The 25,839-nt window shown below is 40.7% G+C and overlaps 1 protein-coding gene across 4 annotated transcripts in view; it reads left to right on the forward strand.

Moving 5' to 3' along the window:
- The first annotated feature begins 2,707 nt into the window (after positions 1–2,707).
- FAR2 (fatty acyl-CoA reductase 2) overlaps positions 2,708–25,839 on the forward strand; it is a 151,381-nt gene continuing 128,249 nt past the window's right edge. For 2 of the 4 annotated variants that reach the window (XM_036867071.1, XM_036867069.1), the window contains exon 1: positions 2,802–3,386. The gene's annotated coding sequence lies outside the window, so the exon portion shown is untranslated. Of the gene's footprint in view, positions 2,758–2,801; positions 3,387–25,839 lie in introns of those variants that run through there. The other 2 variants (XM_036867073.1, XM_036867072.1) reach the window with 2 other exon arrangements.

A 25,839-nucleotide genomic window follows, 5' to 3' on the forward strand; every position in this document is an offset into this window, starting at 1 on the left:
AATACATAGAATTCCACCCCAAACTGCCTGATTTGGTTTCCTAAGGCTGTGATAATAAATTACTGGGTGGCTTAAGCAACAGGATTTTATACACTCACAGCTCTGGAGGCCAGAAGTCTGATCTCAAGGTTAAGGCCATGTTCCTTAACCTTTGGAGGCTCTAGGCGAGAATCCTTCCTTCTCTATCGGCTTCTGGAGGGCCGTCTGCACTCCTTGGCTTTCCTGGGTTTTTTTGTTTGTTTGTTTTTCTTTTTCTTTTTTGCCACTTTGCTCCAATTTCTACCTTGTCTTCAAATCACTTTAACCAATATGTACATGTCTCAAATCTCCCTCTGCCTTTCTCTTACAAAGGCAATTGCCATTAGATTTAGGGCCCACCTGGATAATCCAGGAAGATCTCCTCTGAAGACCTTTAACTTCATTGCATATAAAGAGATTCTTTCATCCAAATCAGGTAACATTCATAGGTTCCAGGGATTTGCACCAGGACGTATCTTTTGGGAGCCACCATTCAACCCACTATGTAATAGGGAAGAAACTTTGTATTCTATTACAAGTTGATCACTAAAGGGATGTTGTCTATAAGCATAAATTATACATAATGGTCCATCTCTGGGAACCCTCCCTCCAGGTAATGAGCATTAAGCTAAAATAACTTTGTCTGGCTCACAGAAAACATCCTGACCAGGCCCACCTTCGAATGACTGCAGGAAGAATGAAATTAACACATCTCCTCTGGAGGCTGACTGGAACCAGGAAATGACTGACTTTACTCCCTCCCCTTTTAGTATAAAAGAGGCCTGCATTCTAACTCAGGCAAGATGGTTCTTTGGGACACAAGTCCACCATCTTCTTGGTCTGCCAGCTTTCCAAATAAAGTCACTGTTCCTTTCCCCACCAACTCCTCTCTCGATTTATTGGCCTGTCTCGGGGTAAGCAGTATGAGCTTGGACTCGGTAACAACTACACTGCCTCTTTTTTGCTATTATATGTTTATGGGTTGATTTGTGCCTTTCTCCACATCCCCGCCTCCCCAGATTCATATGTTGAAGTCCTAACCCTCAGTACCTCAGAATGTGACCTTATATGGAAATAGGACTGTTGCAAATGTCATAAATTCAGATGAGGCCACTAGGGTGAGCCCTAATCTGATATGACTAATGATCAGGGTTATACTTCTCGAAGCTAAGAAAAGCCAAAAAAAATTGCCAGCAAACCACTAGAAGCTAGGTAGGAGGCATGAAACTGATTCTCCCTCACAGCCTTCAGAGGAAGAATCCTGCCAACACTTTGATCTTGGTTGGACTTCTGGCCTCCAGAACTGTGAGATAATAAATTTCTGTTTAAGCCACCCAGTCTGTGTACTTTGATAAGGCAGTCCCAGCAAATGAATACATTATCCATACATAAATATTATTTTAAATGGTGAAAATAAAATCATGGTTTTATAACCTATAATAATGTTGCATTTTATTTATCAACACTCCACTGAAAGTATGTTTTCTATTTTCTACTTTATAAATAGTGTTATAATACACATGAACTTTGTCCATATGACATTTCTCTTTTGTGAATTACTTTCTTTGGATATATTCTAAGAAATGAGAATCCTATATCAAAAGATTCAGAACAATAAAAAAATTTTTGAGTGACTCAACATTTTAAGCCTTGGAAACTTGTTGCCAATTGTTTTTCAAAGAGTTGTAACAATTTACCTTTTCTGCTATGTGATGAGTGATTTCAACACTCATCACATAGCAGTGATTTCAATCTCACCACCATTTGACAGTATCATTTCAAGTGCTGACCTACACATTGTTTTGGGAATACATTCAAACTTATTCTCGAGTGGGCGGAGGGATAACGAAGAGTATATTTATGTGGTCCTAACTTTTTCTGTCTCTCTTGCTTTCAGGTAATCTCCGGAGAAAATTAGCCACCGTGACTTTAGGCTACACTTTGCTTAATATATTCAATTGAAGAGAGTCCAATAGAAGAGAATTCAAGATGGGTGTGAAATTTTTTTAATGCAAAAAATGGCTCATATTAACTCCAACTTGCATGAATTAAATTTTATTTCTTTGTATGTCGATTGTTGTAATTAGGAGAATGAAGACAACTTATAGGGCAATGTTCCTTTTTTGGCTTTTCTTAACATAGCATGTTTATTTGGGAATTTACCTTCCACCTTGTCCAAGAAATTAGGTTGGGCGTTGGCCGTTTTTCAGCATGTCCTGGCTGAGGACTGTGACAGCTCCACTCACGTGCCTCTCTGTCCCTCTACAAGTCTTCCCTGACGACGGTCCAGTTTTCCCATTTAAAATGTAACAGTGATCTAAGCAAATCCCCCCAAAGCTAAGCTACCAGGCTTATAAACAAAACGTTTTTGTTGTTGTTGTTTGTGTTTTTTGTTTGTTTGTTTGTTTTTTAATCTGATGAGAAGCTCTGATGAGCAAAGCTGGCCGGCTGCGTTCTTGCAGCCGCATCTCTGATCCTTTCTAGTGTCCTATCCACCTACCCACTCCCACCCGACGCAGACAGAGCCTGATTTCTGCCCTCCACACCCTGGACATGAGTAAACCGCGCCTCCGGCCCCTCCTGGATTTTTAAAAGGACACTGTCCTGGTCGGTCACTGCCAGGAGCCTCCGCAGTGTGGAGAAGATAGCAGAGCATCCCTCCCACTGGGCGTGCAGTACGGACGAGCTGAGTAAACTCGGATTTCTGGCTGCCTTTTCTGCTAGGGTGGGTGGGGAAAGGTGTGTCCTCCAAGCGTTCACGGTAGAACCTCTGACCCTCTGTCTCCCGCTGCCCCCCATCTCTCTCTGTCTGTCTCTCTTTCTCCCCCCTCCCCTCCCTCCCTCCCTCTCTCTCTCTCTCTGTCTCTCTCTGTCTCTCAAGGTGTAGGAGCTCTCCTTTTCCAGACCAGAGAGGGGCGCCTTTCCTGTTCCCCTCCCCCTCACCCACCGATTTTTTTTTTAAATGGGGAAAAAAATCCAAGCCGGGAGTAATAGCGAGTGGATCTGCTCGGAGCTGAATGAATGGAAGCTGCGGGGCGGGCCTGCGCGGACGGCCACCCTGCCCACGATGCGGTCCCCTCGCGGCCTGTAGGGCCCTCGCCAGCCCCTCGCCCTCCTCCCGCCCCGGGCAGAGGCCGCCGCCAGCTCCGTGCCCGACGCCGAGGCCGCGGCGGCCGAGGGGAAGGTCGGAGGGAGGGTGGTTTCCTCCCGCCCCACACCCAGTCTCCGAGCCGGATATATAGAGTGTCACGTTTGGGAGCCGAAAGACGAGAGCAGCTTCCTCGTGGCCGGAGCACTTCCCGGAGCCCCGGGGAAAGACCGGGATTTAGAGGACCACTAGTTGAGCCCGCCCCGCGCCGGAGGAGCAGGTACTCAGGGTCGCAGCCGGGCCGCGCGAGCGCCCACGCCTCCGCCGGCGAGGAGCTGGCCGGGGTGGCCGGGAGGCAGGGCTCGGCGGGGTCTGCAGAGAGGGCGAGGCAGCCGCGGAGCCCCGCGGCAGGGTGGGCTCGGGCCCCGCCGGGGAGACGCGCGGTTTCCGCGGCTCTGCCCCGGAGCTGTCCCTGGCCGCCCCCAGCCATCCGGCCGCGGGTTAGGCGCGCTGGGCGCCGGCATCGCCCGCCAAGGTGGGGCACGCGGGGGCGGGAAGGGCGCGCGTGTCGGGAAAGGGGCAGACTGGGCTAACTTGGGAGCCGCGCCGCGGCCGCGGGCCCGAGGAGACAGAGGCGCCGGCCGGGTCTGGCGGAGGCCTCCTCGGCCCCCGGGGCTGTTCCAGGAGAGAGCAGGGCCACGTGGGGCGCGGCGGCCGCCCTCCCTGCGCCCTGGGCTGTCGGGGCGCGCTTTCCGGCCCCTAGTCCCACCCCGGGCTGTGCACGCCCGGACCCTTCCACCCGGGCCTCGCCGGGCACCGAGCCCCAGGCTGAAAAGGGCCGGAGCGGCCCCGGGGCGGCCGGAGCGGCCCCGGGGCGGCCGGGGCGGGGTCTGTCCCCGTCCAAAGTTTTCCACCTCTTCCTGAGGGCCCTGGGCGTCTTGGAGGTAGCAGGGGAGCAGGTACCAGATTCCAACTGGTGTAGATGGCTTGAGGGAAGGCTGCTGGCACCCCTGGCGATTACCCACGGGGCAGTTCCATTCAATTAAAAGAATTAATGACCGACTTCATCCTAGAAACCTCCTACTTTTCACCTGGTGGGATGAGTAGAATTATGAACACTTATTCTTCGAAGGATGAGTTACCAGGTGTGAGTAACCAAGATTCTCTCTGGATCTGTCAGAGTTTCGGCGGCTGGTTGAATCATGTAGATTGTCCCATTGTGCCATGAAGAGGGACAAGAGTGGGGACAGCAGACTGACCAGGAAACTCAAGTGAATCGTGCTTTTCTACTTGCTAGAGGCTGCATCAAGAGAAGTTTGACACTCTGTGCAAATGGACATTTGAGAATTTCCCTGCTGCTTCAATTACCCATCTCTCTGTATCCCCATTCATATGAGTTGGAGATTTGGCTGAGGAGCATATTTAGTGTAAAAGGGCAAAGAGACTAAATAAAATTTTAAGGCAGCCACTCAAACTGCAGGAGCAGGGCTTTCAGCAAAATCCGCTATTAGGGATATTTGTGTGTGAGACTTCTAGGAGATGGCCATGGGGTTTTACCCGCCAGACTCAAGAGTTGCAGCATTTCTTCTATAGTATTTCTCGAGATGCAGGTCTTCAGAGCACTCTTTCCCTGTTTCTGAGGGCATCTTCCGAACCTGCTTTGTTAACAAATTCCTACTTTACTCCTATTTCTAACGTTGGGTTATAATTATCTATAAAATTGATATAAATCACCCCGAGTTGGTAAATCTTACATTTCTCCTTAACTTAAAAGAGGGAGCGTGACATCTAATTACAGAAGAAGAGGGAGAAGCTTCCTTTAAGGGAGTAAAAATAAATAAAATAGCTCACACTTGGGTATCACTTTGGGGTTTGTGAAGCACATCATCATCTTGAATGTCTCACCATTCCCTTTCCTATCTTCTGAAGGTACATTCAGATGTTATTTCTTTCTGGCAACATCTGGGCAGCCTTAAGAATTCTTTGTCTTTGCATTAATACTTGTGCACCCATGAAAACTCACGCATGTACAAATAGTCTCTGAAGGAACATGCACATGCTGTCCCTGCCAGTCTCTTGTGACTCTGTGTTTGGTCTCTTTGAGAACATTTATTACTCTTGAAGAAGCATTCTTAATGTTTTATTTTGTTAACAGACCACTTAAGGATCTGATAAAAGCTATGGAATATGAAAAATAAGCATATACATATTAACAGAATTCTGCCTACAATTTCAGGCGCTCACAGCCTCCTTGATACTTAATCACCCAGATGTTAGAGGTTCAGAGGCCTCAGGCAGGGCCAGCTCACAGGGCCCAATACTTAGAGAAGGGCCCTGCACTTGGTTTAATGTTCTGCTGTCGCTGTCAGATGTCTTAGTAATTTTCAAACAAGGAGCTCCAAATTTTCATTTTACACTAGACCCTGCAAATTCTGTAGCCAGTCCTGAGGCCAGGTTCACAAGCCTGTTCCGTCACTTCCTGAATAACAACCCTGTCTCAGCCATCCTACACTGCAGGTGAATTCTCTGACACAAACAGAAAGTTAGCTGCTGCATGCTTCTGTCATTAAGTCCTTCTACACCCAATTTCCTCATTGACAAAATAAAGATAACAGACACTATCTACTACTCTATTCATCTTAAAAAGTCGTTGTGAAGACAGGTAGGTAAAAAGAGCTAATAATTGTAAAACTCTCGACTTACCTTGAACAGTACTATACTAACAAAGACAGTATTGTTGCAGGCTTAACTTTTCTAATCCTTGTTTCAGAAGTAGCTTGAGGAAGGCTGGTTAAGTACATTAAAAGGGTTGCAGAACCTTTATAACCCTTATATTTTGGTGGGAGAAAAAATAAAACAAAAAGTAGCTGCGGTTTGTGGTATTTTAAATATTCCTTAAAAGTCTTTAGTTGGTCAAGATTGGAACTGGCAACTAAAAGTACAGAATACCTTCCTGGATCCCAAAGATACTTCCTGAATTAAATTGATGTTTCGGTGGAATTCATCCAAAATTGAACAAAGAAAAACTGAGTCATTGATTGAAATTTTTGAGAAGGTATCCTTTTTGCCACATTTAACTTTTAAATACTCATACTTTCAAAACCTTGAGCAAGGCACTCTTTTAAATATTCTGGGAGATGCCTGGCAATATAAAGTACACCTAGTCCCCTACCAAGTTGTCTTCACCTTCTGTACCATTGGGGGAGGAACTTAGAAACCTTGGGCCAGTCCTCTTTCCCCACACTCCTCCCTTTATTGCTTCTCTCTGACCTCAGAACTTATCCTTTCCACAGCTTTCATTCCCAGTATTATGGCAACACACTCGGAAGGGTTGAGGAAGAAAATAGAGTAAAAGGAAATGGGTCAAACTTCCGTATCAAAGTCTTAAAATAGGGGCACCAGAGAAGGTGGATGGAGACTCCTTTCATGCAGCTACTCTGTGCAGAGGCATGCTGTGCACTTTAGGGTATGAAGTACCAAGTCCTGTACTTGATAGATTTATGGCATCATTGGCAAGACGAAATATGTAAATATAAGGTGTTAATTAACATAACAGATACATTGTTAAGAGGCAATATAAGATTAGGCACCAAATGAATGGTACAGAAAATAAGTGCAATGAGTTCCCAAGAATAGAATAAAATAAACTGAAATGGTTAGAGAAGCTTAAGAGAAGAGTTACGTGAGATGGCCCTTAAAATTCCACTCCTAATAGAGATGAATGAATGAATCTTCTGGGTGATAATTGTGCAAAAGATGAAAATCTGGATGGAACTAAAGTTTCATGTAAGGAAAAGGCAGGAGATAAAACAAAGAGAACTTTCCACTGGTTAGCTTCAGTCATGTAATACATAATTATTAAGCCCATTCTGTGACCAGACACAATGCCAATTTTTCTGCATTTAGTGTGGAATAAAGCAGATGTGTCCCCTATCCTTTTGGATCTTACAGGCATTTAAAAAATAAACATATAATAAGAAAATTTTGGAAGTAGCATGGAGAAGGACAGGTGCAATGAAAAAACCAGGGGTGGACTCAGATTTAGTGCTTTGTGAAGGTCTCTGACAAAGGAAGATTTAAATTGATATTTGAAGGAAGCATAGGGATTAATTTGGCAAAAAAAAAAAAAAAAAGAATGGAGGGAAAAGCAATCTGGGCAGAGGAAATAGCAAGTAGGAAGACTGTAAGGAGAGGAATAACCTGGAAGTGTTCAAGGAACAGAAAGAAGGCACGTGTTTTGGGTGACGGAGTTGCTGAGAGGCAGGACGTGTGTGTGTGTGTGTGTGTGTGTGTGTGTGTGTGTGTGTGTTGGGGGGTGGCTAGGCAGGAGCCTGGTCATGTAGATCCTCACAGATCTTGATAAAGGTTCTGAATTTTATTTTAATGAGAAGCTTTTGAAGACTTTGAAGCCAGAGACTAATTTACATTTTAAGACCTTTGTGGCTGCAGTTAGGAGAATGGGCTAGCGGGATCAGGGATTGGAAGTAGGACAGAGCTGGTGATGGTGCGGACAGGCAAGATGGAGAGAAGTGGGCAGACTTGAAGTGCATTTCAGAAGTAGAATTGATAGACCTTGGTGATAGATCGGTGATGAGAAGTGGCTAAGCAAAGAAGTGTGATAATAAATTCCTCCAGTAGATACTGCTGTATGTTTATAATCCAAAACCATAGCCTCCCGCTGCATAAGATTTAGAGTTGCCACAGAAGAGCTGAAAAGTGACATGGAAACTGATAACGCAGCCTGGTATCTCTGGAAAGTGTGCCAGGCTGTTGGGATAGAGGTGAGAGAGCAGAAGATAATATGCTTTTCATATTATCATTTCTACTGTTGAGATTATTAATGAACTGTGCATGAACTTTATAATTTTTAAGAGGTTACCACCACAACAAATATGACTTCTGTTTTTCTGACTTGAGCACACTGATGGAATATGAGGTAATCTCCTAAAATGACGAAAACCCGGAGAGAAAATTCTGATCCCCACCAAAGTGATTGCTCTACAACATAAGTTACTCCCCTGCTTAGAAGCTTTCCATTCTTCCACCTTGTCTGTATCAGTGTCCCAAAATGTAGTCTGTGGACCATTAGTTTCTCGGGATATTAATAACAGTCAAGTGAAGGAAAAAAAGCTTCCCTCATCACATAAGCTTGAGAAACACTTAATTTAACCTAGTTAAGCAGTCTTATTGTGGGAATCCTCAAAGCCTTTAACATACTAATAGTGCACTTTAAGAATCATCAAGAAAGAAGAGATATTTTATGCTGCATTTCCTAAACTTACTTGACCTTGAAATGCTTTTTTTGGCAGAACATCTAACAGAGTCAGCATTCAGCATAACACGCTTTGGGAAATGCTGCCCTATATTAATAGATTAAACCTTTTAACATCCACAGCTGTCTATTAACCATCAGCTTCTCTCATGTCTTTCATGCTACTGCTTAGTTGGAAGGAAGCAGAAGACCGGAATTGAACTGACTCTGTTAATAAGTTCTGAGTTGATGATGAAAACAATTCTACCATATGGATAATAGATGAAGAGATATTCACAAGCAAGATCTGCAGTCTAAAAACAATTTTTTAAAAATTTTAACTTCTACTTCCCTGGCAAGGCTATGCAGGACCTCTCTGAGGTACATCCTGTCAAGTCTAGATGTACACGTGAGAAAGCTGAAGCATAGACAATGGGGAAGATTTCACAGGACCTTTCATGTCCCATGGGAGGTCTGAGCCTTATTTGATGTTCGTGGTATATCCCCGGCGGGGCAACACAGTGTGAATACATAGGACGTCTGTAGGAGCAATGATTTTGCACTGAATCTCATACATCTTCTTTACTGGTCCCCAGTGCATTTGCGTGGTGGTGGGATGGAGGCAGAAGTGCGATTTATGACCAAAGAATAACCAGCAGAGCAGAGCAGAGCAGAAGAGACAAGTTCAGACAGCTATGGACTCTGGCCACGGCTTCATCCACCTGGTGCTCTAGGTTAGGGGTTAGCAAACTATGGCCTGAGGGCAAAATCTGAATCCTGCCTATTTTTGTATATCTCTTGGACTAAGAATAGTGCTTATATTTTTAAGTGGTTGAAAAAAATCAAAAGAAGAATAATGTTCTCTGGCAAATGAAAATTATATGAAATTCAAATTTCAGTATCCATGAGTGAAGTTTTATTGGAAATCAGCCAGTGCCGTGCACCTATTTGTCCTATTGTCTATGGATGCTTTGGTACTCCACGTAATGAGTAGTTGTGATTTGCAAAGCCTAATATATTTACCATCTGGCCCGTTAACATAAAATGTTTGCCGACCCCTGCTCTAGGCTACTAAACTCACTGGCCGTAGATAATTTTAATAGATTTGTTTTATATATTAGGAGTAGTCTTAGTTCAGGCTGCTATAACAAAGTACCATAGACTGGGTGGCTTATAAAAAACAGAAATTTATTTCTTACAGTTCTAGAGGCTGTGGGTCCAAGATGAAGGCACCAGCAGATGTGCTGTCTGGTGAGAACCACTTCCTGGTTCATAGATGTCCTTCTTTCCATTGTAACTTCACATGGTGGAAGAAGCAAGGGAGTTCTCAGGAGTCTCTTCTATAAGGGCACTAATCCCACTCACAAGGGATCTGCCCTCATGACCTAATCACCTCCCAGAGGCCCTACCTCCATACACCATCACATTGGAGACTAGATTTCAACATACACATTTTGGGAGGACTCAAACATTCAGTCCATGTCAAGGTAGAAATACAAATAGGTAAATTGACGGTCTAGAAGCTCCTCAAATGTTATTACTATCGGAGTCATGACAATGCCATCTATTGTGGATGACTAGTGTAGCTAGTGTTAGCTGCCAATGTGAGATGCAGAAGACAGTCTTGCAGGTGATAGCTTTTGAAAGTTATTCAAACATTTGAATTCATATGTAAAGGATGGGGCCTCAGATAAACATACCCAACATCTAAGAGGTAGAGGGGGTAATTAACCCCAATATTACTTAGTTGTTGAAGTCTGCTACCTCTAAGCATGGATCTTCTGTGAGTAGTCACCTCTGATTTTTATTTCAATAAAGCAAATCTATTTTTTATTAATGCATCCTTTTTGTGAAGAGTGATGGTTTAAGGGTGACAGTCTTAAGTTTGGGGTGACAAATACATTTTTCATCATCCCCACCCCATGCCTATTTTATTTATTTATTTACTAATTATTTTTTATACATCTTTATTGGGGTATCATTGCTTCAAAATGTTGTGTTAGTTTCTGTTGTACAACAAAGTGAATCAGCCATATGCATACATATATCCCCATATGCCCTCCTTCTTGAGCCTCCCTCCCACCCTCCCTATCCCACCCCTCTAGGTCATTGCAAAGCACCGAGCTGATCCCCCTGTGCTATGCTGCTGCTTCCCACTAGCAATCTATTTTACATTTGGTAGTGTATATATGTCGATGCTTCTCTCCCTTTGCCCCAGCTTCCCACTCCCCTCCCCGTGTCCTCAAGTCCATTCTCTATGTCTGCATCTTTATTCCTGCCCTGCTCCTAGGTTCATCAGTACCATTTTTTTTTAGATTCCTTATATATACATTAGCATACAGTACTTGTTTTTCTCTTTCTGACTTACTTCACTCTGTATGACAGAGTCTAGGTCCATCCAGCTCACTACAAATAACTCAGTTTCGTTTCTTTTTATGACTTAGTAATATTCCATTGTATATATGTGCCACATCTTCTTTATCCATTCATCTGTCAGTGGACACTTAGGTTGCTTCCATGTCCTGGCTATTCTAAATATTGCTGCAATGAACATTGTGGTACATGTCTCTTTTTGAATCATGGTTTTCTCAGGGTATATGCCCAGTAGTGGGATTGCTGGGTCGTATGGTAGTTCTATTTTTAGTTTTTTAAGGAACCTCCATACTGTTCTCCATAGTGACTGTATCAATTTACATTCCCACCAACAGTGCAGGAGGGTTCCCTTTTCACCACACCCTCACTGAGTCTGTATTTTTGGTACACGACTCCCCAGGTACTTCATACATAACCAGCACAGCACAGGTACAAATGTGGGGACAGCTGGTGCAGGTGCTTCCATGGGACTTAGAACCAGAAGATGGGAGATGGAGGCTTGTGCTTAGGTCTATCGCTGTGATCACAAAATGTTTCCAGGGCACAGTATTCTGTGGGAATCAAACAGATTGCCAGCCACATTCATCAGGGGGCTTTCCATGACTAATTCAGAGACCTGCCTTTAATAAAATTTTAAAAAAAAGAATTGGTTTCAGGTGAGATCTTTATTCAATAGCCATTTTTCCACTTCAGTCAACACTATATCAAAGCAAAAAATATTATATATTTCTTTTTGTAGAGAACAACATGATTAAGTAGCCAGTGAAAAAAATTCATCTTACTTTAATTGGCAGACATTAAAAATAGCATGTGTCTATTGCTTTAGTCGTGGTTTACTTTTAAAGTCCTAGATAATTTTGTAACCTTAACCTCTGCAGTCCAGCAAAAACCCTTTCCAGCTGCAGTTGACAATGCGTCCCCTTTGGCTTTTGGACATGCTATTATCTTGTTTTTAATGCATTTTAACTTCCTAGGCTCCTCCAGAGATGGCTCCAAAATGTTGAAACACACACTTGAGGGGAAGAGGAGAAGGGAAAGCTCTTCCTTGTGAATCTGTGTAAAAAAAGGCAAAAATCCGGCCTCTTCTATCCACTTACTCATCCATCCACCTCAGCTGGGAGGTGCTGGGTCAGTAACATTCTCTGGTGAATAACAGGATGACCATAGGAGGCAAGAATAATATTTCCTGAGCCAAGAAATGAGAAAAAGTCATTGTGAAAATGCTCCACATTTTAGATCATTTAAGAAAAATGGTGCATTATTTATCATAGGTCAGTGAGAGGACACATTCCACAAAAGTCAGCACAAACTCCAGTATTCTTGAGGGCAGGATAGCTGGAAATTAGGAAGATGGTTAAATTATGTGTCTGGTCCCAACATATTTGAAACCACTTAAGCGCTTCAAGCAGTGTTAGATCCACCAATGCACGATATTGTCAAGAAACTGGAAGAATCTGCCCAGAAGAATTTGATAACCTGAACAAAAGAAGCTCTGTGTAACAATTCACTATGTGTGCATGTATTAAAGATTTTTTATTATTATTTTCAAGAAAGGACATTTAATACTAAAAGGTGTGTGGATAGTAGCAGCATAGTTTTATCCAGTAATACAAGCATCTTAAAGGTAGATAATATTCATTTAATAAAAATAGAAGTATTTGTCTAAACCTTAAGACAAACTGTCTACTTAATTCCACATGAAACCTAAGTGTAAATAAGATACCCTGATAAATATTAATGAAATCAATTTTATGTCAGTCTGTGTATTTTTATTTCTATTATGCTGTAACTGTTGTCTCATTCTGAATTGACTCGTTTCCATTGTGTTTGTTTACATGAGACCTTTAGGACCTATTTGTTCTGAAGATAAGTGTATGATCTAAATGATGGACACTTGTTCTCGTACCAAGAAGCTTTGAGAGCATTAAGATCCACTTACAAAACTATTCTCCAAGCTGCAGGAGAGTTTGAAAGAGTTAATAGTTTTCATCCGAATAAGCAGTTTCCTTCTTTCTTGGTAACCTGTAGTTGCCAAACCTCTCTCCTTAGTAGAATTGTGACTTTGCTTCTTCCTTCTTTTCTTCTTACTATTTTGGTCCAGTCCTGCCTGAAGCAATGGTTATGCAAGTGCTGCTGACTGCTGATCACAGGATTGCACTTTAGGTAAATTTAGGTCTCAGTTCCTTTTAGGACAGGGTGAAACTTTCTCAAATTAGCCTTCCCTAAACTCTTAGACATACTATATACATACATACATATTGCACCATCTTATCTACTCCACATAGTGGTGACTGCAAATAGCTTTGCCTTAACTAACTCTATTCATATTCTAAATTGTAGAATGTTCAAGTACCTTATCTATATTTGATCTAATTCCCTTATTTTATAGAAAAGAAAAAGTCAGTCCCAAAGACATAAAGGGACTTGTCACTTATCTATTTAAGTGTAGAATAATATCCAAATGTTATGACTGCAAATCCCATGAGCATTTTATTCCATTCATTCATTCATTCATTCATTCAATTTACTACCATGTGTCAGGCCAGGTGTTTAGCTCTACAAATATAGTGGTGAACAAGTTATAGTACCTTCCCTTAAGCTTTAGTGCCCCCTATTCATTGGGCAATTTCTGACCAGTTAAAACTTTGGAGTTTGTGAAATCTTTCAGCGAAGATCCTCAGTGTGAAAATATAAAATACTCATATATTTTTATTTCCCATCCTTACCCCTCCTAATCAGCCTCAGTCAGTGATTTAGATTCCCATAGCCCTGAGCAGTTAATACCAAGAAGGGCATGATGGGAAATGGAATTAAAATGAATTAAAGTCCACAGGGAAGATAATGAAAATTCTCCCCAAGGAAACAATGTTCTCTTTTATTCACCATAAATCCTGAGGATTAATTAGCCTGTGCCGCCCTCCTCTCAGTTACTCACTCTTTCCCCAAACCTGGCTGTGGACTGGGTTCAATCTTCATGCTTCCCCCTTTCCTTTCTGCCCTTAAAGATAGACGTACAATCTCTTTGTGATTTAAGTAACTGCTATTCATTGTGGGTAAAGAAATAGGGGAAGAGCAAAAACAACCAACGTGAGAAAGTTACAGAGTTTCCAGAACGGTACCTTTGAGTCTTGGCATAGGGCTAGTAGTTAGTTGCTGGCTTCCTGTGTGATGACAAGTGGAAACCCCATTATCTTCAGCCATCCATCTTTATTTCTACAAGTGAGATCAAAAACCAATACTCTTTTAAAAATCCTCACCTGTACTCTTAAATCTGGATGAGTATGGGTATCTGTCTGATGGGAGGATTTATAGCTTTCAACAGAGTTTCAAAGAGGTCGTGACCAAAACAACATGGGAAACCACTGCTTTAGGAACAATCAAGTGGCTATTTTACTTCCTTGAAGACCTCCAGACCCAGGAAAGATCCCTTCTGAGCATTCTTCCCAAGGATCGTAGAACTGTTTGAGATGCTTAGGTTTGCCTGATCCATCTTCAGTGTGTCACATGATTCAGAACATTACATTGTTCAAAAACAGAAAAGGGATCCTGTCATTCCCCTGCCTAGCCCCTTCCACTGCTCCCCATTCCCTAGAGCAGCCTTGCCAAGTGTGTGAGATGCTAGTTGAGGCAGGTGTTGGGGGGGGCGGTTCCCTAATGCAGAAGAGCTTTTAGCATCACCCTCCCTTCCTGCATCTCAGAAATCTGGACACTAGAAAAATCAAGGTGTTGGCAGGGTTGGTTCCTTCCCAGAACTGTGAGAGAAACATCTGTTCTAGGCCTATTCTTAGCTTGTAGATGGCCATCTTCTCCCTGTGTCTTTACCTCCCCTGCCCTCTATGCATATCTATGTGCCCAAATTTCCTCTTTTTTAAGGACACCAGTCATAATGGATTAGGGGTCCACCCTACTCTAGTATGGTTTCATCTTATTTAGTTACCTCTTCAATAATCTTATTTCTAAATTAGGTCACATTCTGAGATACTGCAGTTGAGGACTTTAACATATGAATTTTAGGAAGACAGAATTCAATCCATAACACCCAGGAAACTAATACTTGATTTCTCCTTACCGACATGGAATATGGTGATGAAACTACAAGGCACCTTCAGTGTTACTCTAACAAAACAAAACAAAACAAAACAACCACAAAAAGCAAACAAAAGCAAACAAAAAACAAAACCAAAACCTATGCATTTTAGATATGGGTTAATAATGAACATAAGTAATAACTATTTTCACCAAGAGTTTCTTCTCCATGTGATTTTTATTATTTTTTATGAGGTATGACTTACATGTGGAAAAGTGAATATATCATAAATACAATAATAAGTAGCTCTCAGATTTCAGCTTCCAGACTTAAAAAAAAATAAACCATTAACAGCATACCATAAGCTGCCATCTAGTCATTACCTATTCACAGCCAAAGTAACCATTATCCTGACCTCTAAGTCATAGATTAGCAAGATTCAAACATAGATTAGCTTTGCCAGTTTTTGGAGATTTACATGTAAGTAAAATCTTACAGTGTGCATTATTTTGTATCCACCTTCTTCACTCAACATTATGTTCGTAAGACTCATTCAAATGTTTGTGTATTCATTCTTCTCAAGTGCTCATGGAACATTCTCCAGGATAGATCATATCTTGTGTCACAAATCAAGCCTTGGTAAATTTAAGAAAATTGAAATTGTATCAAGTATCTTTTCCGACCACAATGCTATGAGACTAGATATCAATTATAGGAAAAAAATCTGTAAAAAATACAAGTACATGGAGGCTAAACAATACACTACTTAATAACCAAGAGATCACTGAAGAAATCAAAGAGGAAATCAAAAAATACCTAGAAACAAATGACAATGAAAACACGACAACCCAAAACCTATAGGATGCAGCAAAAGCAGTTCTAAGAGGGAAGTTTATAGCAATACAATCCTACCTTAAGAAACAAGAAACATCTCAAATAAACAACCTAACCTTACACTGAAAGCAATTAGAGAAAGAAGAACAAAAAAACCCCAAAGTTAGCAGAAGGAAAGAAATCATAAAGACCAGATGAGAAATAAATGAAAAAGAAATGAAGGAAATGATAGCAAAGATCAATAAAACTAAAAGCTGGCTCTTTGAGAAGATAAACAAAATTGATAAACCATTAGCCAGACTCATCAGGAGAAAAAGGGAGAAGACTCAAATCAATAGAATTAGAAATGAAAAAGGAGAAGTAACAACTGACGCTGCAGAAATACAAAGGATCATGAGAGATTACTACAAGCAACTCTATGCCAATAAAATGGACAACCTGGAAGAAATGGAAAAATTCTTAGAAATGCACAAACAGCCGAGACTGAACCAGGAAGAAATAGAAAATATGAACAGACCAATCACAAGCACTGAAATTGAAACTGTGATTAAAAACCTTCCAACAAACAAAAGCCCAGGACCAGATGGCTTCACAGGCGAATCCTATCAAACATTTAGAGAAGAGCTAACACCTGTCCTTCCCAAACTCTTCCAAAATATAGCAGAGGGAGGAACACTCCCAAACTCATTCTACAAGGCCACCATCACCCTGATACCAAAACCAGACAAATATGTCACAAAGAAAGAAAACTACAGGCCAATATCACTGGTGAACATAGATGCAAAAATCCTCAACAAAATACTAGCAAACAGAATCCAACAGCACATTAAAAGGATCATATACCATGATCAAGTGGGGTTTATCCCAGGAAGGCAAGGATTCTTCAATATACGCAAATCAATCAACGTGATACACCATATTAACAAATTGAAGGAGAAAAACCATATGATCATCTCAATAGATGCAGAGAAAGCTTTTGATGAAATTCAACACCCATTTATGATAAAAACCCTCCAGAAAGTAGGCATAGAGGGAACTTTCCTCAACATAATAAAGGCCATATATGACAAACCCACAGCCAACATCCTCCTCAATGGTGAAAAAGAGAAGCCATTTCCACTAAGATCAGGAACTAGACAAGGTTGCCCACTCTCACCACTATTATTCAACATAGTTTTGGAAGTTTTAGCCACAGCAATCAGAGAAGACAAAGAAATAAAAGGAATCCAAATTGGAAAAGAAGAAGTAAAGCTGTCACTGTTTGCAGATGACATGATACTATACATAGAGAATCCGAAAGATGCTACCAGAAAACTACTAGAGCTAATCAATGAATTTGGTAAAGTAGCAGGATACAAAATTAATACACAGAAATCTCTTGCATTCCTATACACTAATGATGAAAAATCTGAAAGTGAAATTAAGAAAACACTCCCGTTTACCATTGCAACAAAAAGAATAAAATATCTAGGAATAAACCTACCTAAGGAGACAAAAGACCTGTATGCAGAAAATTATGAGACATTGATGAAAGAAATTAAAGATGATACAAATAGATGGAGAGATATACCATGTTCTTGGATTGGAAGACTCAACATTGTGAAAATGTCTATACTACCCATAGCAATGTACAGATTCAATGCAATCCCTATCAAACTACCACTGGCATTTTTCACAGAACTAGAACCAAAAATTTCACAATTTGTATGGAAACACAAAAGACCCTGAATAGCCAAAGGAATCTTGAGAAAGAAAAACGGAGCTGGAAGAATCATGCTCCTGGACCTCAGACTATACTACAAAGCTACAATAATCAAGACAGTATGGTACTGGCACAAAAACAGAAATATAGATCAATGGAACAGGATAGAAAGCCCAGAGATAAACCCACACACATATGGTCACCTTACCTTTGATAAAGGAGGCAAGAATATACAGTGGAGAAAAGACAGCCTCTTCAATATGTGGTGCTGGGAAAATTGGACAGCTACATGTAAAAGTATGAAATTAGAACACTCTCTAACACCATCCACAAAAATAAACTCAAAATGGATTAAAGACCTAAATGTAAGGCCAGACACTATAAAACTCTTAGAGGAAAACATAGGCAGAACACTCTATGACATAAATCACAGCAAGATCCTTTTTGACCCAGCTCCTAGAGAAATGGAAATAAAAACAAAAATAAACAAATGGGACCTAATGAAACTTAAAAGCTTTTGCACAGCAAATGAAACCATAAACAAGACGAAAAGACAACCCTCAGAATGGGAGAAAATATTTGCAAATGAAGCAACTGACAAAATATTAATCTCCTAAATTTACAAGCAGCTCATGCAGCTCAACATCAGAAAAACAAACAACCCAATCCAAAAATGGGCAGAAGACCTAAATAGACATTTCTCCAAAGAAGATATACAGATTGCCAACAAACACATGAAAGCATGCTGAACATCTTTAATCATTAGAGAAGTGCAAATCAAAACTACAATTAGATATCATCTCACACCGGTCAGAATGGCCATCATCAAAAAATCTACAAACAATGAATGCTGGAGAGGGTGTGGAGAAAAGGGAACCCTCTTGCGCTGTTGGTGGGAATGTAAATTGATACAGCCACTATGGAGAACAGTATGGAGGTTCCTTAAAAAACTAAAAGTAGAACTACCATATGACCCAGCAATCCCACTACTGGGCATATACCCTGAGAAAACCATAATTCAAAAAGAGTCATGTACCAAAATGTTCATTGCAGCTCTATTTACAATAGCCAGGAAATGGAAACAACCTAAGTGTCCAACAACATTTGAATGGATAAAGAAGATGTGGCACATATATACAATGGAATATTACTCAGCCATAAAATGAAACGAAATTGAGTTATTTGTAGTGAGGTGGATGGACCTAGATTCTGTCATACAGAGTGAAGTCAGAAAGAGAAAAACAAGTACTGTACGCTAACACATATATATGGAATCTAAGAAAAGAAAAGAAAAAAAAAAAGATCATGAAGAACCTAGGGGCAAGACGGGAATAAAGACACAGACCTACTACAGAATGGACTTGAGGATATGGAGAGGGGGAAGGGTCAGCTGTGACAAAGTGAGAGAGTGGCATGGACATATATACACTACCAAATGTAAAATAGATAGCTAGTGGGAAGCAGCCGCATAGCACAGGGAGATCAGCTCGGTGCTTTGTGACCACCTAGAGGGGTGGGATAGGGAGGGTGGGAGGTAGTGAGACGCAAGAGGGAAGAGATATGGGAACATATGTATATGTATAACTGATTCACTTTGTTATAAAACAGAAACTAACACACCATTGTAAAGCAATTATACTCCAATAAAGACGTTAAAAAAAAAATTTCTGTATTCATTCTCATTGCTGTCTAGTACTCCATACTGTGAATATACCACATTTAATTTATCTGTTCTACTGTTGATGAACAGTTAGATAGTTTCCACTACCAAGTGTTACTGAGAACTTGGGAAGAGTAGTACTAAGAACTTTCTTATGAATGTCTTTTGTTGAACATATGTGCATACTACAGTTGGCTATACCTCCATGTGGAACTGATTTATGTAGAGAGCTTTAATAAAATCTGCCAAAGGGTTTCCCAAAGTGGTTGTACTGTGTATACTCCCAGAAGCAGTAGTCAAGAGGTTATACTTATTCCACTTGTCAACACCCCTCATTGTCTGTTCTTTTCATTTTAGTCATTTCAGTGGGAGAGTAGTTGTGTGGCATAGTAGTTTTGCTTATATTTCTCTGGTAACTGACAGTGGAGCACCATTTTGTATATGGGCTATTTGGATATCTTTTCTTGAGACATGCCCAAGTCTTTGCCCATTTGTTTATTGGATTTCTATTTTTTTTCATAATGATTTGTGCATATACTTTGTCTATCCTGGATGCAATACCTTTATTAGATATAGGTATTGTGAATGCCTTCTCCCAATCTGTGGCTTGCCTTTTTATGCTCTTAATTTTTTCTTTTGATGAACACAAATTTTTAATTTTAATAGAGCCCAATTTATTAGTATTAGTCTTTTATTGTTAATGCTTTTTGCCTACCTACAGATCAGGGAGTTGTTCCCTTCTAAAAACTAGATTGTTCTGCCTTTCATACTAAAATCTGCTATCCATCTGCAATTAACTTTTTATGTGATGTGGGAAATAAAAACTGCATTTCCATCTGGATATCCATTTGATCATTTATGAGAATTATGTATATGATTTCAAATCAGGGGACACAGTATTAGCCTGGACACCTCAATTAGAACTAACGCATTTAAAATGAAGTCATTTAAAACATATCTCACTGTAATGACTTCTGAAGCCCATTGTGACTATGAATGAATGTTCTAGGTCCCTCCATGTTAAGATCAAAATACTTATTTTACCTGCTTGTAGGATCCTAATTTCTGGTCTAATGGATTAAGTGAAATAAATTATTTTATTTCACACTCAGAAGTCAAAGTATAAAATTTAAAACAAATTTGGGCCCCAGATACAGTGACTGTGGATGAAGAAAATCCCTGTCTTAGTAGTGTGATGAGTTCATGACCAAACATTTGGGGAACAACAATCAAAATACTTATCTTTGGTTATTAAGGAAGATAAGTAAAGGGTTTACCAGCCTCCATGGAACTTACACAGTTATGTCTCACTAGTTTCCCCAACTCACTTCAGGATGGAAGATAGGTGGAATAAGGAGAAATTGAAGACAGAAAGATTTAGGTGGCCCTTCATTCTTCCATGCATTCAGTCAACAAATATTTATTTACTGGGTTTTTTTTTTTAACATCTTTATTGGTGTATAATTGCTTTACAATGGTGTGTTAGTTTCTGCTGTATAACAAAGTGAATCAGCTATACATATACATATATCACCATATCTCCTCCCTCTTGCGTCTCCCTCCCACCCTCCCTATCCCACCCCTCTAGGTGGTCACAAAGCACAGAGCTAATCTCCCTGTGCTATGCAGCTGCTTCCCACTAGCTATCTATTTTACATTTGGTAGTGTATTTATGTCCTTGCCACTCTCTCACTTTGTCACAGCTTACCTTCCCCCTCAAGTCCATACTCTATGTCTACGTCTTGTCAGGTGTTGTGTCAAATCCTGTGAATATTAGGAAGAGTAAAACACAGTCACTATGTTTAAAGTGTTTGCAGGCCATCAGACCAAACAGACAAATAAGTAGGCAATTCCATATAAGGTGATGTTGCATGGGGACTCAGAGAGTTTGGCAGATACGATTTTCAACAGACTGAGGGGAGAATTGAGAACTGCTTCCTAAAAGAAGTGAGTATAAGCTTTGCCCAGTGAAGGGCAGGGCAGGACAAAGGGCATATGGTTGCGTGACGGGGGCATGGCCTCTGGCGCTGGTCTACAAGCTGTGTGACCTGGGGTAAATCACTTTAATTTTTCTGTACCTTGGTTTCCTATTTGTAAAATGGGGTTTATAATAGTAAATATCATGGAGTTGTTGTGCTGATTCATGAGTTAATACATGTAAGACATTTAGAAGAGTGATTGGCACAGTGAGTTGAGCTATTGTCATGGGCAAGGGTTAGAGAGTTACGATGGGTCCTGAAACTGCAGAGAAGCAAAGAGGCATTATCTGTAGCATATGAGTCCAATGTGAGAACAGAGGTGGAGAGAGAAGAGCAGACACGGGCTCAGGAGTCCAGACTCTTGTCCTGATTCTGCTGCCTGCTCGCTCAGTGACTATGACTGTATTAGAAAAATGACTGGATTATCTCTGAAATCCCTTCTAGCTCTCATGCCCAATGATTCTGTGGCTCCTGCTGAGGTGGACGTAATAAATATCATTTGGATTCTGGTGGTAAAGAAATAAAAAAAGAAAGAAAATTCTATTCTGAGATTTCCAGCTAGTGACTGGGTGAGCGCTGATTCATTTCAAAAGAAATAGGCAAGGCATGAAGAGATTGGTGTATGGAGACTGGGAATGATATAGCACAGATTCATGCATAGAAATTTTAGGTTGGAAGGAACCATTTCTGTCATTTTAATTCAGTGTGGTAGAGAGGCAGTATATTTCAGTGGTTCACTATAGAAACAGTGACTTGACTATAGAAAGTGACTATAGAAAGTCAACAGTGGTTGACTATAGAAACAGAAGCTCGATTATCAGGGCCCAGGCTTGACACTTTCTGGAAAGTTACTTAAGTGCTCTGCATCTAGATTTCTTCATCTGTAAAATGCAGAGAAAATGCAGGCTGAACCAGCCACAGTGGCCATTTGTAGGTCAAAATGGTTGAACCTTGGCAATTTCTCATGCTTCAACCTAGTAACAGACACTTTCTAAGGGGTTGAACTGAGAAATAAATGAGTTCATATGCATCACAGTCTAAAGGCAGCAGTCTATACATGATAAGGTGCCATAGAAATATTTCCCTTATTATTAAACCTTTTTTTGCTTGTTCAAAATTTATTGCAGCAAGTTTAATTTGGCAAGAACAATAGGCATTGCATAATGTAACTGTTTAAGCCTCTTTCCCATCCTTACGTTCAGGCAGGCGTGAGGCCTTGGTTAGGCAATTAGTCCACCAAAGTACAGCTGTATTCACTTTCAGGATGGCTCCTGCTGCCATTTTGCTTGTTTCCAGTGCTTTCATCTAGACAGGCATTGGTTTCTACTCCAAAGGGAAATTTAACATCAAAGTTCCTGGGTTGCAACTGGCTTCCTCTTCCTCTTCTCAAACTACACGCTCCCTCCCCAGCCCGGCCCTTGGCATCCATGGGCACAGTTTCCATCTCCCTCAGGGTGTAATACCATCCACCATCTGAGGCCCCTTGACATTACAGACACCAGGCTGGCCCTGCAGGGAGGGTAAAAGGAGCATGGGACATCTAAGAGTGGCCCTGAGTGGAGGCCCAAAAGATGGGGTAACTGAGGGATGCTAGAGAAGTAACGAAAAAAAAGAGACCATTTTCTTCTTGAAAAGAAAGAGAAAAGCATGTCTTTCCTGAGTAAAAGCAGTACTAGCTGCAGTTCCTTAAATAAGCTTTTATGATCATTGCCCATTGTCACCCATATATTAACCATGGTTCACGGTGTTGGATTGATATAAGTCCCCATTTGTGACTTGTCTTTTTAGTTTCTTTCTAGTGTGTTTTGAAGAACAGAAGATCTAACTGTTAATGTTGGTGAATTTAGCAAACATTTTCTCTTTTTACCGAGATTTTCGTGTTTTGTTTAAAGAGATCCTTCCCTGTCTGTTTTGCTTTTTAACTAATTAGTTTGTAAACCTCATCCTTAGTGAGACTGGTTTCAGACTCAAGGTCGCAATTGGTCTACTTCCTCTTGCTGGTGTCAATGCAATGATACAATTCACACAAAGGAAGGAAATACTCTCGTAACAATGAAATGCAGGATAATAAATCATGGCTGATTGAAATCACCCTTATTTTTACTGAATGTTTAAGTCAAGGTACTGTGCTAAGCACTTTACAAAACCCATATTCCATCAAACCTGGAGGTTACACATTTTGCAGATGAGGAAACTGAGACCCACAAAGTTTAAAATACAGTCATTAGCATTAACATAAAAATATAGTTATTGTTGAAGCATAACTTCAGTTAAGAGAGACAACACCAACTCAAAAATCTATTTTGAGAGTGAGTCAAAAGAAGCTTTTGGTACTGAAACACCCATGGTTTGGATATAGTAGATATATTTGCTTTGAGAGTAGGGTCCTATTTTCCTGAAAATCAATGAAAAATGATTCTATATTCATTTTTGATGGACAGTGTCTAAGGAACAGAATTGTGTGTTTGTCTTTACTATCAAGAGAGAGTTTGGAAAATAATTGTACCAACAGGTAATATGTGAAGCCTCAGACAGGAAACTGGCTGTTGAGGAGAGAATCACCTTGCAAATTCAGTACCGTTGAGCCCCTAAAGTTTTAATATTCTGATATGCAGTGGCTAAGAAAAAAAATACAGAACAGAGAGTTATCACGTGTACGTGTGTCCCAGATGTTATTATACGGGGAAAGCAGAAAGCAAATGAACACCTGGTGAAAAGCTTTTTTTCTCATTACCTATGGGAGTTAGAAGACTTCACTTTCTTTAATCCAAAAAAAAAAAAGTTGGCCTTAGCCAAATCACTCACTGTCTCTGTTCTTCAGTTTTCACATCTATGGATAATAGTATCTACTATTTACCTCCCAGGATTGTGGTGAGAAAATACTGAAATGTGCACATGAAATGCTTTCAGAACTGTTAAAATAAGGTGTAAGATATTACAAGAGTTGCTAAAATGTTAATAATAGCATATGACTGATAACTCTGTGTGTGTGGGGGGGTGTGTGTGTATAGGTTCCAATATCTGGGTCTGTATATAATTTTGTACACAAATAGTAATAATAATAATAATACCTTCAACTTAAATTATATTTTACATCCCATGGAGGACTTTTCTATCCATGACTTCATATAAGCCTGCCCTGTGAGTTGGGCCAAGTGTCCTCCTACCTTTCCATGTTGCTCATGCAGGTCTCTGTTTTCTCACCAAAAGCAAGCCTCTCCTCTTTCACAATTTCTGCAGCTTCTGCCAATCCTTGTTGCTATTACTTTTCACCTCCAGATCATTCTCTGATATCTGTCAAACACATAACTCACAAATGTCCATGCCTTTCCAACTTCTGAGCGTGTCCTAAGGTTCAGCATCCGTGTGGAGGAGCGCACAGCAGTACAGTGCCCTGATCCCACATCTCCTTCAGCTTTCATTTCAAGCCAACTAAAGCACCCTACTTTTAGGAGACTACTTCCATGGCCAGTCCTTGGGCTTGGATGTTGCTCCAGACTGCTGTATCTAAAATCTCTAAATCTAACAGTTCACACTGGGACAGTGACATTCTTTACTTCCAGCTCTCTCGTTTTCTTTCTCCCACCAGAGCTACTTGTCCAATTTGGCAGGACCTCCAGTCATTTGCCTTCTCTCTGCCCATCATACACACACACTTTCTCCTATTCCATGAGCTCCGTCTCATGAGAGGTACTTCCCTCTCTGAGCACCTAGGTCCACTACTTTACTCCTTTGCCAGCTTCCTCTACTCCTGACCTTTTCCATTTGTTTCCCTTAAATCCATTGTTTATACCCCCAAGTCTGCAGCTTGCCAACGATCTATTGTTCCTGCTCCAACCACGGGCACTCAAGTGTTACTGGAGAAAAGCAGGTAAATATTTGTATGAAGTGGGGTGGTACAAATCCATCTTCAATCTCAGCTGGATACTCTGCTGCTTCAGCTTCTTCACTAGTTTCTGATCTGTTTTCTTTCCCATGTAGAGCTGTGGTTATGAATATTTATCCCTTTCCAGGAGCACCTTCCTTTAGCTCTTTAATAAGCAAAATATGATCTTGCCTTATACTCCTTAGAGAAAAAAAGAAATAACCAAAGATCTATCTCAGGTTCTGCTCTAACCTACATTTATCTACCTCCCCCACCCCCGACCTCTTTTCCTCCTTTTCAAGAATGAAATGACCTTCCTGTATTCAGTGCTGATAACTCTATCTTTTCTACTAATTTTATGCCCTCTGAGCTCCTCTAGAACCTCAGTTACATTTATTTTCATTCTCTCTTTTCTGTCTAATTCCTCTCAAATTCTGCACATTCTCAAACATCCCATTTCACCAACAAATGAAATTCCCCCACCCATCCTTATTTTTATGTCCTTCTGTTCTTCTATTGCTACCCAGTCACCTACATCACTTTTCCTTCTATGGTTGAACTTCTGCCAGAGGTAATGTACACTAGCTGTTCTAATTCAATAATCTGTCCAGAGTTGTCATGTAAATACTACGATCAAAGACAGTTCATGAATTATTCTGACACTTAATTTGGTGCTTTATTTAGTCACTGTCTTCTGTATTGACCTTTCACCTTACTCAATAAGGATGTGTGGTTTGGATGAGTATGTGAATGTAACCTGCTGCTTTAACCAATGAATGGAAATGGTAACAGAGCACCAACTGTGGGACCTCATGGAGGAAATGAGAACTTTAAGGATCATAATGGGTATTGTGGGGAAATAAAGGCCCCTCATTATCAGTTACTGAGATGAAAGTCTTAGAGAAATGGTGCCTCAAAAATAAAAAGTGTAGTCAAAATAAATGTGCATATCCTCATAGATGAATTATAAATAGTTTTTGCACTCATGATTCCAGAAAGTACCAGAGGGTGAGTTCTTGATAATGTGTCACTCAGAAGTAAA

This window comes from Balaenoptera musculus, chromosome 10, assembly GCF_009873245.2.
Source record: "Balaenoptera musculus isolate JJ_BM4_2016_0621 chromosome 10, mBalMus1.pri.v3, whole genome shotgun sequence".
NCBI classification, from domain to species: domain Eukaryota; kingdom Metazoa; phylum Chordata; class Mammalia; order Artiodactyla; family Balaenopteridae; genus Balaenoptera; species Balaenoptera musculus.